Here is a 14,524-nt window from a genome sequence, read left to right as displayed (position 1 = left end):
GACGTGTGTCAATAAATTTTTATATATTTCAATTTTGTTCATCAATAATATACATTGTAATTTTATAATCTCTGCTTATAAATATGATATATTTCTCTCTTTTAAAATAATATAATTGTATCGTTATATCGTTATCATCAACTGTTGTTGAATTGTATCTTACATAACGTCTGTATCAAAATGAAATTTACATGTAGGCACATGTTTATAAAAAAACAATATTTACAGCATGAAGAACGGATACATTTGTAATAGTATAACTTTACGTAAACTTATATCTAGATGCAGAATAGGCATCTTATAAATTGTTCGCTAGTCATTTTTCTAACAATACGAAATAAGTTCGAGCTGCCAATCAGCGTCTTTGCATTAACTGCGCGAACACACATCGTATCTATTTCAGCTAAGATTATATACACAGAAAAAAAGTTATTAACTTGAGTAAACCGTTCAACTAAATTATTATTTTTTTAATTGAAATTAAATATTTAAGTTAAATGAATATCATGTTCGAATTTTTTAATATGTCCTATTTCATTTAAATATTTTAATCAAAAAAATAATGATTTAGTCGAACGGTTTAGTCAAGTTAACAACTTTTTTTTCTCAGTGTAGAAATACGCTTTCTCATATCATATAAAAAATATTTTTAGAAATAGGAACTTCGAAAAAATATATAGAATAATTCACATAACTTTTTTATAATGTAATCAGTCCGTTGAATCGATCGTCGAAACGATCGTTTGTGTGCAACGCTTCGTTGTTATGGAACGACTTCGGTAACTGCTGTGGACTAAGAGAAGACAGTTTGTACATGTACGAAAGAAAACTCTACTTCCTCGTCTTACCCGCGACTTTGCAATCATCTACCGACAAGATCATTAGAACATTCAATGTCATTTTATTCAATTTTCATTCCATGCCGTCCAACTTGTATTCGGACATTGAGTTTTCAAGATAATCAACAATGCATTCTTTCAAGAGAAGCATTCAATTTAAACATTCCTGTTTAATAATTCCTGTTACGCAGCCGCGGATCCTCGCTGTTCTATGTGCCTCAAAGCTTTCTTACTGTTCTCCACGAATTCCTGAACAAAAAAAAATCTCTCAATAACTATATACCTATTAAAGAAATATATCTACTGATATAATACGAACCATTAAACCGCGGCTCATGAAATAAGGTCGGCTTACACCGTCGTTTTTTTCGCAGTCCTCGCAGAAGCATAAGAATATCGTGTCAATAATCATCTGCGAAGAAATAATTTTTTTCATAGGGACTATTTATTTAAATATTTATTTATATTAATATTTATATAATATATATTTTTTTATTGTATATAGAGATATATTTTTTATATATTATTTACCTCATAAATAGATATGAAGCAATGTGCGACTAGGAATGCGAATATCCCTGCGAGAGTGATTGGTATCCAAGGATGATGAAGCCCATCCTTCTTCTGCGAAGGAACGAAATTAAAATATTTAGTAAAAAACTTAAGAAGAGAATATTATATGATTAATTTATCTGTACCTGGATCAAATAAACTCCTGCGACAACTGTAAGAGTAACGACAAGGACTTTACCCAGGAATAAGACAAAGTCACCGACACTATTAATCGCCGCTACTCGTAAAATATTACTGGACAAAGCTTGAAATGCCTTCCTTCCGCCTGTGCAGAAATTGCATCCGTATATGGCTGCAAAGAATATTATTTTTGTATGATTACATTGATAAAAATATGTAAATATTTATGAATTTTATTGTTCAATTATATTACTGTTCGTAAGAATAGGAAAAAGACTTGGCAAATTCTAGCTTAATCAGTATAAAATGTGTTGTGGATACCTGTTTCGATGTATGCATTTCTAGTGAGAAATTTTAGAGCACATTCGAGACACCAAAAACAACATTGACAACACCATAGAATTCCTTGCACAAAAGCGTTGTCGTAACGTTTCAGATGATTTTGAACGAAGGAAATCATGGCTCTAATCAGTCGAACAACACCTATTACTAAAGCTCCAAAAGCAACGGTACCCAGGTGGTATCTTATAAGATATCCGAAGCCCTTTACTACCGGTAAAGAAAGATGTCTCTTGTCCCTGTTAAAATACAACTTTTGGTCAATTTTTTTGTATAGAAGTTATATGATATTATAGATATCAAAATTAAAATTTAGATGAATTAAACATTGTGTATCAAAAAGAGCAAATATAAAAGAAAATAAAAAATATAGTAATATATAGTAATATAAAATATAGTAGTACATAGTAATATGGTAGTATAATAATATGATGTAAAAGAGATTTAAAAAAAGAGATGGGCTATCGAAGAAAAAATACCAAGTATCTCTTTCATTAAAGTCGATATGAAAAATATGTGATTACTGGAAAAATAGTATTGTAAGCGGAAAATTTTACATGCAATTGCATATAATGGATCTTCTATTATATTGTCTGCTCCACTTTATTTTTTATTATCATTGAGCATCTCACCTGCTCCACTTTATTTTTTATTATCATTGAGCATCTCACCTTTTAAAAAACCATCGAGCAACGGCGCAAGCGACGACCATATGCTGACAGCCCATGTAAAATTCATATGCCACAAAAAATAGAAACAGATTGTACCATCTCGTTGCCTAAATTAATTTCATTTATTAGAAAGACATATTTTTTGGTTATAGTCAGAGTACGATAAAAATTGAAAAAGTAACATAAAATAATACGCTCACATACAATGAGTAAGGCATCCTTTTTAAAATGTACATGATTCTTGCGATTCAAATAAATATCACCGGCGCTCTCGATCCATAGCATACAGTAGATCCACGCCATCATCGTGAATCCGATGAGCAGATACGTCTGAAAATAAACGAGAATATTTTGCATTTGCGAGAATCCGATTCGTTGACATGAAATGGCGATGAGACACTGATGTAATCATCGATAGTAATTGAATGGAGATATATACTCACATAAATTGGCTGAAACAGCAACGCTGGCATCGCGCATACGGCTTTACCCGCCTCCCGGAAGAGCTGCATGACCAACTCGATTCTCGTTCTCATCACCAGAATTACCAGAAGTACGATAACCTGCGAATATATATATATATATATATATATATATATATATATATATATATATATATATATTTCATATATAGATACACATACACACACGCCTCTCTCTCTCTTTCTCTGAGAGAGAAAGAGAGAGAGAGGCGTGTGTATATGTGTGTATGTGTATCTACATGTGAATGGGTGTGCAAAATATTCACAAAATTTGCATGCAATGTATAATACTTCTCTTACAGTAACAATCGACATAATAATAGAGTAGATAAAATAAGGCTGCAGGCTAGAATCCTCTGGGTCAATCTTTTTTTCATCCAGGCTCTTCTTCTCTTGATACCATGCCAACCTATGCACAGAAAAGAATAAACTTGTCATAATTGCCGCTAATTGATTGCAATAATTAATAAATATTCTATTAACATAAATATCTCTCAAGTAAAAGATTTAATGTATGATTTTTATTTGTCATATCAATTTAATCTTCGGCTTGAAATAATTTCCTTTACCAGAGATACGTTGTGCCACCGATGCAAGCCAAAACTACGCCGATCAATACGATATAGATGACGTATTGTACCATATAACGGAAAGCCACCAGGATAGCGAGAGAAAGTGCTAAAAAATTGCCGATTGTAATCAATCATTCAAAATTTCCGCTTTATGTCACTCGAAAGCGATATAAGAATTCATTCCCGAAATTTAATTCGCAAAAATCATATCCATGATGGAATGAAAAAGTTATATTGTTAACACGGAATAAAATATTGAAAGTATTCAGTTTTCAGATTTTTATTACATTGTATATAAATTGCTTGGAATATTTTCGAATTCAATAAAACGTTCGATTAGATTGGAAGCTTTAAATAATTCTAAAATAACAATATATTATATTTTTGAAATATACGTACCCAAAGCTATAAGTAAAAGATAAACTAATTCGCGCCATGCAACTCCCAGATCAGTGACTGCGTTCTGAAGTAATAATATAATTTATTGTTATTTGTTTTGGTTAGTTAAGAACTATTATGTTACTAATTACTTTATTTATTTAGACTAATTGATGTAGAAATCGAAAGAAATGGAAAATAAGACGATCAAGAAACTGATTTATTCTAAAATTTGAAATATAATTTGAAAGAGCATTATGTAGTTTTTAAGAAAAAATGAAATCAATTGAGAGAGAGAGAGAAGTGAGTTTTAGTTAAATATGTTGTAATTACCATAAAATGTTCAAATCAAATTAATCAAATTATTTTCTCTCTTTCTTTCTCTTTCAAACTTTAAAATAATCGTTTGGTTTTACGAGCGTGACAGATGACTTTTTTGTGGAATAATTTTCTTTTTTCAGTTAATAATGAAAAGAAAGATATGTATCGATTTTGATATAAGAAAACAGAATAAGATAAAATAACATGAAAAATATATTCCGGAAAAGGAGAATAAACTATCTGTTGAAATGAAGCCGTATAGAAATATGATCTGAAAATACATAAGAGACATTGACGAGAAATACGAAATCAAATTATGGATATTCCTTTACAACTCAGAATTTTAGCACAATAAAGAGTTTACGTTTTTTTTTTTACTTAAATACAATTGCGAATAATTTTCTCGCTACTTACATTATAAAAACTATCCAAGCGAAGACTCCTTATTATCGAGTTGATGGTGTCGGTCACCTTCTTATGCAAGCAACGGTTCAGGAATAACGTTCTACGAGATAAAGATGAAATTTTATATCGAAAGAAAATAAAACAAGTTTACTAGTATACTTGATACATGTAATATCTCTCGCATTCCACGATTAATAATTACTTTGATTACCATGATAATTGATTACTGTGAAATGCGTAATCAATTTCATAGAATACTAACTTGGGTTCTTCAGGCGTTGAAGTGCAGTTTGCAACGCATGTGCGTTTCTTTACTCCTGTGGAATCGATGTCGATTTCGAGATACCTAAATAAATGCGGGTTATAAATTATTAACGAAACAATTCGTGTGATTTCTAAATACTATAGTAGACAAATTGTCAAATCATCGCGATTATATGTTTAAAATAAACTATATATCAAAGTATTTTTTTACTTAATTGGCTTTACTAAAAACCTGACTGTACTAAATATCTTGTTTAATTATTTTTTTAATTAATTTATTGTTTGTTTATAATTAAGAAAAATGTGTATTATCTTATATTTTTTATATTTCTTAGTTCTAATATGAATCAAATTACAAGAAAATCTCATTTTGGAATAGAACAAAGTTACGAGAACGTACTCACCGTTTCTGAGTGTAGTCACCACCTTTACCATGGAATTTCGGATCGGTTTCCCGCGAGGTTACACGACCGCAGACATTTCCCCAATCATCATATCCGTTTATCACACGGTGAATGTCACCCTTTTTCGCTACGTTCATCATCATAAAGGCCTGTGTGCGCAAATTACGAAATGATACTTCAAACGTCTTATGATGTAAGGAAGAAAAAAATGGTATCACTTACAAAACCACCCGCGAGAATAAGTAGAACAATTAGAGCCAGAATATCGGTACATGATCGATTCTCGACAAAGATCTTTTCTGAATAATTCATTGATGAACCATGACTGTCAGGTGTCTAGAAGTGTAAGAAACGTAATTTAAAATAATCATACAGTCATCGAAGAAGTCTTATATTGTGTGCATATATAAAAATATAACATTTAATTAAAACGTATGCACACATCAACTCAGCATGAGATAAATTAAATTAATTAGTTTAATGAATGAGGCATTTATTATGAGAATTAATTTAGAAAATTCAATTTACGTAGATAAGAAACTTCATGTCTGAATAATATACATAACACAATTATTGTTTTCGACGTCAAAGTATGTCACATTTATATAAATATCTGGATAATATGTACGAGGGAAATATTTACCGTAGGTTCCACCTTAGAAGGCTCATCCGCACAACCACAACAACCCATCTTTAAACTCGTTTGGGCCACTGGTTGTTCCAAACAGCTGTGCTCGTCCTCTTTCTGATCGACCTTTAAGTTCTACCGCTTCCGATGCGTCAGCTTCAAAAAGACAAAAATCAAAGATATAATTATCAGTTTATTTTTGTGACAGCGTTTATCAAATCCTCGAGAATGATCAACATCGCGTAATAGCTTGCAACACGAGCGATAAATACAAATGTACATAGTAATGTGTGAAATAATCATTGTTAAGTGCGATATTTGTTTTATCGGTTCCGATAATAGTATATCAAAATATTCGAAATCATATTAAAATAGCAATATGTGTCTTCCTGAATTTGCGTTGAAAACGTGTTGAGGCAAAAATATTCGATATACTTGACCTCTCAGAATTCCACCGAAAATTTAATAGGAATTTTCATTAAATTTAATTCTTGATAATTAAAGAAACAATTCTAAACGCGTGGTTTAGTTTATATGTGTACGACACATAGAAGTGTACAATAATTACGATGTGTCTGCGATGTGATTCGATGACAATTGCCATCGCTGTTTCCGGAAAGCGCTCTTTGAAAGAAACCTGGGTCATGCTGATATCGATCGATTAATAATCGCCTGGAAAATTGCATGCTCGGATATTGTTGTCGCAACGCCGATCAGAAATATACATCATCCATGGTAACATAAGCGAAACATAATTACGGTCGTTTAGAGATAAAACTTTGCGAAAAATTAAAATATTAAAAATATTTTATAAACTCGTAGAAAATGGACAGATGATTTAATTAGTTAATTTGTGTCAAGATATGCATTTTAAAATATCACAAATAATAAATATATAGAGACAAAAACTGTTTAATGTTAATGACAATGCTTTATAGCATAATAAATTGCACTTGCTGTTATTTCAAAAGTAAATAAATAATATTGATAATAATATTTACTGTCAGAAATATATTGATATCTTTTTGCAAATCATAAATCTGTTAGCTATGTACATCGTGAGATATTCTATAGAAAAGAAGGCGCCGTATATACAATTTATTCGCTTGAGAACAGCTTTTACACTAACATTGTGACAGAGAATTTATAACAAAATTACTGAAGATATATTATGGAAAAGTCACACAAATATATATATTGAGTGCAGTAGGTTAATGTTACTTTCGTGTTTCAGTAAGAAAGAAACACGACAAAAGTTTTATCAGACATATATACAAAGGCGTAAGACAGCCTTAGTCACGCGCTATGGTGTTGAATGACAATCATGGATATGGCTTATCGCTCGTTTAAAGGCATTACAATTACGTCATTAGTTCTCGTATCCGCTAATCTTACACGGAGATATTTCAAATAAAATCACTAGTCGTTTTTAGCGTATCACGTCATAATATCCTTATTAAGATGCGAATGTTAGTTTTGTATCAATTTATTTCTATACAAGAAATTCATAAAACATTAATTTTTTTTTATATTTTATACTATTTATAAAAATTGTCCCTTGAAATTGGAAAATTTAATTCTTTGTTGAATTTTATAGTGATTATTGGAACATTAATCAAAAATCGGCGCAATCGCGAATGAATTAAACTTTAACGCCTCTGATATAATCAAATTGTTTCCTTCACATGTGCGCACCGTGTCACAAGGAATATTAGAGCATAGATATAAGACTGATTAATGCTTTCCCAACCCGATCGATATTGAATGAGATGCATGAACATTGTCAGCAATTTTGCTTGCTTGTTCAAAACTATTTATCTGGATCCAGCTATAGTAACTTTTAATCGTCACGAATAATATCACGTTTTTCACATGATGCAAATAACCAGCGATTAGTTATTATTGCAGGTAGTTAGTATCAGTTATTATTGCATGTGATGCAAGGTCCGTTCAACATTAGAATAACTATATTAATAAGAACTATATATGTGTATTATTTTTTATTATTTTATATATATAGCTTTTATTATATTATACATATAGCTTTTATTATATTTATATTTTTAGACTTTCTCTCTCTCTCTTTGTTAAAAGTACTATGTGAGATAATCGATTTTAGAATTTTATGTACACGTGTGTATGTAGTGCAATAACTCGTAGCCTGATTTTTCCGGAATGACTTTTTCCGGAAAGGTTTTTTTTGAAAAATAGGTCGCGCCACTTTTTACCATAGTTATTTGCGTGCAAAGAATCTACGTACTCATTTATACAGCAAATTGGCGTAATCAGATATGAAACAATTTCGAATTTATTTTCGAATGTTCTTCTATTTAACTTATTGATAGATTTAAATGTGGAGGGACAGAGAATTAAAATTAAATTATATTAGATGGCTTAGATTGTGTCGCACATACATCGACATACATTACATACGATTTATCAGAATATTCCGCTATCTAATGTATCTCAATGAAATCACACGCTTGTAAGATATGACAATCAGAATGCGTCGATAAGGATTGCTAACCGCTTGGCATCGCGAATTATTTTCGCGCTGATGGTCTGCCAACCTGCAATCTATTTTCGCGTATCCGAAGGCATTACCCGTAGATTCAGCAGAGTTCGCGCAAAGTTATGAAAGACGTATTTCTTGGAAACTTACGGGGGCATCAGGCGACGTATACCTTTTCAATGAAACTTGGGTGAAAAGCCTCCCGGGAGAGAGTTGTACGTATTCCCGAGGAAAATTTTCGAGGCAAGAAGTTGCGAATTTTTCTTGCGGATCAACACTCCTCGGCCTGACTGGATATATAATCTCGTCGTAGGTCGTCACGATGGTACGCATGCGAGAGAGAAATTTAGCCTCGGCAAGATAACGTCTTCCACCGTCTGGTAAGTTTTTCGCACGTTCGCGACAGCACGAGACAATATACGCAATAGAAAGATGACTAAATGGCAAGTTAGAGCCATCATTGCGCTAATTATACACTCGTACAAAGACGCAGGAATTGTGAATCATATTTATACACAACGTCCATGAAACGTACTAAAAGTGCAACTACGACGCCTGTGAAAAACACGATGCGTTTCATGCATAGTTGCGTTTTTTATTTTATTTAACATTATTTTTAGTAGTTATATCTATTTGTATCGTATTAATAATTATTTATTCACTTGCCAAATAATTATTACAGCGTAATTTCTGAATTATAAAGCTCCTTGTGTTATACAGATAAATTTTACTTTATATTATTATAATTATTTAATTTACGCTATTAGTTATTATTATTGCATCTTCACTTGTTGAATTCAATCAATATGTACATTGCAAATAAAATGACTGCAAACAACTACAAACAGACTGACACGATAGGTTCAGGTAGATTGAAGACATTTCTACTTATTCACATAATTTTCCCCCTCTCCGAACTCAGACTGTTTGATGACAAATTTGTTCGACGATATCATTACAAAAGAAAACCTTGTTATAGTGATAACATCATGATAAAATATGATAATACGAAACGCCATATCGAAACACGATATCTATCAGATATAACTCGATTCGATCTACGAATTGCATTTCTTTATTGTGTTTTTAAAACAATGTCTCGTGTACATTACGTTTTCCAGATTTGAAACTATACCTTTGCGGATCTCTCACATGTGAAAGATCAAAAAATAAATAACGAATCAGACGGTATCAAGTAAATCAAACTAGCTTTGAACTTCTTAAATAACAGTTACGATGCACGAATATATACAAGCTATGCATCCGTCTAACTTCAGCAAAGATATACCTGAGTATACAGTTTTCATGGACCGAAGAAAAGCATCTGGACGGAATTTTCTACCGAGAGATACCGAGTCGAACCGAACAGGTCCGATTTGCTCTCGGCTTCTCTTTGTCCTTGATCTTACCATCCGCCTCTCTGTCCCAATTGACAGTATATTTTCTACGCAGGTATATTTTTGAGCCTTCAAATTCTCTGAGGTTTAAAATCTACTTTCAAAGTTCAATATTACCATAAGTGTATACATATGTAATATTACGTTCCATTATGATTATTTAGCCATATGCTTAATCGAGAGATATCTGTTGTTAATCTTGTTTGCGATTATATAATTTCTGCGATTATATAATTATATAAATTCTTCTTTAAATAATTTAAATTCGCGTTGTTATCTAATATGGAAATCGTTAACTTGAGTGGACGCAAATTGACAGATACCTATTCGTCAATTGTCCAGCTTTTACGTCAGTTATTTCTTATAATAATTTATAGATTCGCTGGATATTCAACGCTTCTGCTAATTTTAAAAATTACTTCCGGTTCCCCGAACTTATCTTTGTCTCCGAGCTTTTATAATGAACTGTTTCATAATGAAATAATAACGATCGGCAGATGTGTGCAGAATTCTAACGTAGGTGCGAAATTATTGCTCCGGAACTCCGACAAGAAGCTCATTGCCCACTAACGATATATTAGGCTTAAAAGTTAAATCGCTCTACAATTATGCGTATAACTCTCCGAAATGGAGCAAATTACTGAATAACAGATTATATCGATCTATCTTTATCCACAAAGATGTAATTTTATCTAATATGTTGAAAATTTTATGGATCTATCTGAGTCTAATTAATGAGATTGATAATAAAAGATAAAAATAATCAATTCAAATATATTTATCAGTGAGAAGATAAAAAAGAGGAGGAAAAAAGTACAATCTTTCATGTCGTGGATTTTACTTTTACATTTAAATATGAATTTATTTAAATATTCACTTATTAGATATTGAATTATATTGAATTAAACTTCTTTTAGTTTCGCAGCGTTTAATTTAAAAAAAAATCTTGTTATTTAAAAATGTATAAAGGACAGACAGATAGATATATTCTGTCTCAAGTTTAACCTCGACAGTAGTAATATAAGGATTATTAACAACATAAACGCACGGATGTAGGTCGTACCTTGATGAAGATTTCTCGCGGCATTATTCACGCATTATGCTAATTCTACATTCGTCACTCTTCAATTATTCATGAAACGCGTTCTGGTAACGGATCTCTTTCGTGTTTAAATTTCCTTTTCGTCAAAACCTTTAAACATCGGTTTTCTTAATCCGTTCTTGAAATTACGCGAATTCTGGAGAGTATATAACGAATATCTTTACACTAAACGGAAACACATATATGTTCTTGTTCTTGTACATCATTGAACTCACGTAACCTCAGGGTTACGATCGATGTACTATCAACACACCTGCTTGAAGATAGCACAGTTATTTGCCCGATTTGATACGTATATATGTGTATATGTATATGTACCATACGTTTCCGTAGAGATATAAAAAGAAATGCAATTTCGTTTCACACAAGACGTCGTAAAAATCGACATCGATATCTTATATGAAATATGCGACGAATTATATTTCACATTTTATTTAACGGCACCATTTCGTATTATTTATCCGCCTCACATTAAAAATTATTAATCGTCCGTAAATTAATAAATTTTGCGATAACAAGATATTGAATCGAATGAAATAAGAAAAAGATATGAAGGATAAAATATAAAGAAAATTAAAGTAGAACTGTTTCGTTTCCGATCAAGGTTCTTTGTTTCCATCGCATGATTCACCGACCTTCGCGAGGATTTCTTTAGTCTCTCGATGCATTGTCCATGTTCATTGAGCGCGATAGACTTCAATTAAAATGCAGAAAAGGTACCAAATCATGTGCTCTATAAGTTAGGAATTTGCATGTGCAACATAACATTAATCTGCGTTAATATGCATACGTAATTAATCGGCGTAAAATTAAACGATTTTGCATGCAATTATTAGCTCTCGCCGACAAATTCAGAGTTCGCGGGATAGTGCCGCTTGCGTAAAACACGTTTGAGGATATAACCACAGTGTTATTGCATTTTGTTTGTGACACACAATTATTTATGGCATTATAATTATTGAAATTATGATTGAGCCCACTTTATTTCAACTTTACTAATGACTCTTCGGGGAATCGTATTAAGATGACTGATATACATCAATATTAGAGCTTTAATATTGACGTGGCATACATAGGAAAAGCTATTATCAAAACACATCACTATCACACTATTCGTTTTTTCTTAATTAGATGCGCGCGACACATTTGTCATCGTAATCGTATCACCTCATTCATCGTACATCACCCGCATGCGTCCAAGAACTTGCATGTGTGCACCTGCGACCGTAATCTGCACTTACGGATATGGAAATATTCGATTTTTTTCTAAAGATGTAAAATGTATGTTTACACATCTAATCACCGGGATCGATATTTATTTCTCTAATCGTTCGACAAAGTATCAATGTTGATAAATATTGAAGAAAAGTTAACACCGAAAATAATGAAGCGATCAGCAAAATATCCCGCGCATTGTCAATAAATATTGACAATTCATATTCGCATTTTCACATTATGATGAAATGGTTGAACAAACTTTCTCGGAGCCATATGTCTCATCGATGTGAACTGAATAATAATAAATGTGTGGAAATTAACATCCATTTAATACCGATAAATAACTGGAAACACACTGTTGCTCGCGTATCCTTAAAAATGACGGTTGCACGAAGAATATATAAAAAAAGACACCAAGCCATGCATGCTTGAAAACGCAAAGCAGAAAAAAGATCTCTATCGTTACGCAACTGCGCCAAACCGTAAACCATCACAATCTGCGTAACGATCGTGACACACCTGTAGGCGCAGCTTGGGACGGACGAGAAAAAAAAAAGTCGTGCGGAGACTTGGAGCATGGAAACGGCAACGATTCCGACGTCATCCGAGCAGCGCGTCCGTTTCCTGCTCCGATATTAGTTGAGAAACATCGTCTTATCGTGGTTTGACGCTCGGGAAAAAGCGACGAGATTAAAGCACATGCGTCGCTCTTTCTTTCTCTGAATCATTAAAAAAAAATCCCCGATCTCGATTAGATTACAACGAGCATGGCGACCAGTAAACCGTTAGCATTCCAGCGAAAAGGAACGCCATTATCGTGTCTCCTGAAGCGGATCGGTTCGTACCAAGGTCTCGACGTTTTGCGACTCGAGGTTGCGACGATCGACACTGCATCATCTATCACTGTGCATCGAATAGGTGTATCGAAACCCGGTTAGATCTTTGCGCGAGACGGTCACCTCCCAGATCGTAAACATACCTCTCTGATCGGTCTTCTAGACTTTCGTCGATGTGCTTCAGCGGACTATCCGCGCGAGGCGCTCCTCCAGATGATCTCGTGCGGTGAGATCGCACGTGGTTCGATCTAGGTAGACGAAGGAACGTTTACGCGAGCCATCGGAATTTCAAAGCGACGCGTTGCTCCGGTTTTGCTGCGACGCGCGACTCGCGACGAGTCCGCTCGCATTCGAGCACAACACTGACAGTTGCCGACTCGGTGTGATTACCAGCAGGGTCTGGAGAACGGACTCTCTTGTGTGGCCGACGGTTAACGATACTCAGCCGTGCAGTCATGCTTCATTCTTCGTTCCTCGCTCGCTCTTTCTCTCGCACGCTACACGTTTTCCTCCCACTTTACGCATACTCTTCTCCCATACTCTTCTTCCTCCCCTCCCGGTCTCTCGTTGAGTCGCTCTCTTTGTCGTGTCGTCCATCCGTCACGCACACATTCTTTCTCTCTTTCTATTTCTCTCCATCTCTTTCTGCTGCCTGTCTTGACCTTTCTGCCTTTCCTCCTCCTCCCTCAGCTGCATCTCGCTCTCCATCTATCTCTATTCATCGGTTACGTCGTCTTTTAGATCTCACGGTGTATTTCCTTTGAATCGCCGTATACAAATTATCCGCGACGTCCGAGTCGAGTTTCGGCTTCATCAAGGCCCTCACGATACAAACGCTAACGAGTTACACTAATCACCGCGATAACTTCGTTAACCAACTTGTCGAGGGCAATTTCGGGCATCGCGCGATACCTTATCAATCTCTAGCCTGGCCAATGTAAACAGCTTATATTACGCGCGCAGTTAATTAATTGTTTGCCCTGTAACTTCATGTTGTTGCAAGCAAATTATGCGGTGCAACAATTTGCGTAAAAAGTTGCTCGCCCACTCAGTTTATGTCTTTCTCTCTTTATCTCGCTTTCTTTGACGTCTTTAACAAGATTTCTGCGATTTCTGTTGAAAAGCGGATTAATAAGATCCTGCGCAATGGTTCAACTATCGTTTCTTTTTATGTGAGATTTTAATCTCTCTTCGAAAGAAATTGAAGTCGACTTTTGCCGGGAAAAATCACCGAGCAAAGTTGTAATTATGGAGCTATTTACCATCGAGAAGTTAAGGATTCTCGGCCTTTGCGAGAGTGTAAATAGATAATGGAACTTTATCTTTCGACTGATTTTAAACGGACTTCATTCAAAATTTTATTTCACAGTTGCAATATTCAATAGTAGATATTTTAAAATTGCAACAATCACCGATTACGCCGTCAATTTCCCAGGAAAAATCAATTCCAGTGAGAATCGACG

The 14,524-nt window shown here is 33.8% G+C and overlaps 1 pseudogene across 1 annotated transcript; it reads right to left on the bottom strand.

Moving 5' to 3' along the window:
• Positions 1-4: 4 nt before the first annotated feature.
• LOC145960828 (choline transporter-like protein 1) lies at positions 5-6,682 on the bottom strand (annotated as a pseudogene). Its single transcript, XR_014435473.1, has 17 exons — positions 6,565-6,682; positions 6,012-6,152; positions 5,591-5,704; positions 5,369-5,517; positions 4,963-5,046; positions 4,710-4,800; positions 3,996-4,059; positions 3,594-3,702; positions 3,325-3,433; positions 2,986-3,105; positions 2,747-2,872; positions 2,543-2,649; positions 1,854-2,110; positions 1,538-1,704; positions 1,371-1,463; positions 1,159-1,251; positions 5-1,088 (listed from the first exon to the last, which is right to left on the bottom strand). The product of XR_014435473.1 is annotated as a choline transporter-like protein 1 (transcript).
• Between the last annotated feature and the right edge of the window lie 7,842 nt (positions 6,683-14,524).

Source organism: Camponotus vicinus, unplaced genomic scaffold, assembly GCF_025532165.1.
Source record: "Camponotus vicinus isolate PSW18456_S1 unplaced genomic scaffold, iyCamVici1.0 SCAF_10, whole genome shotgun sequence".
Taxonomy (NCBI): domain Eukaryota; kingdom Metazoa; phylum Arthropoda; class Insecta; order Hymenoptera; family Formicidae; genus Camponotus; species Camponotus vicinus.
Note: the sequence above shows the minus strand (reverse complement) of the source record. Positions and strands in the feature narration are given on the sequence as shown.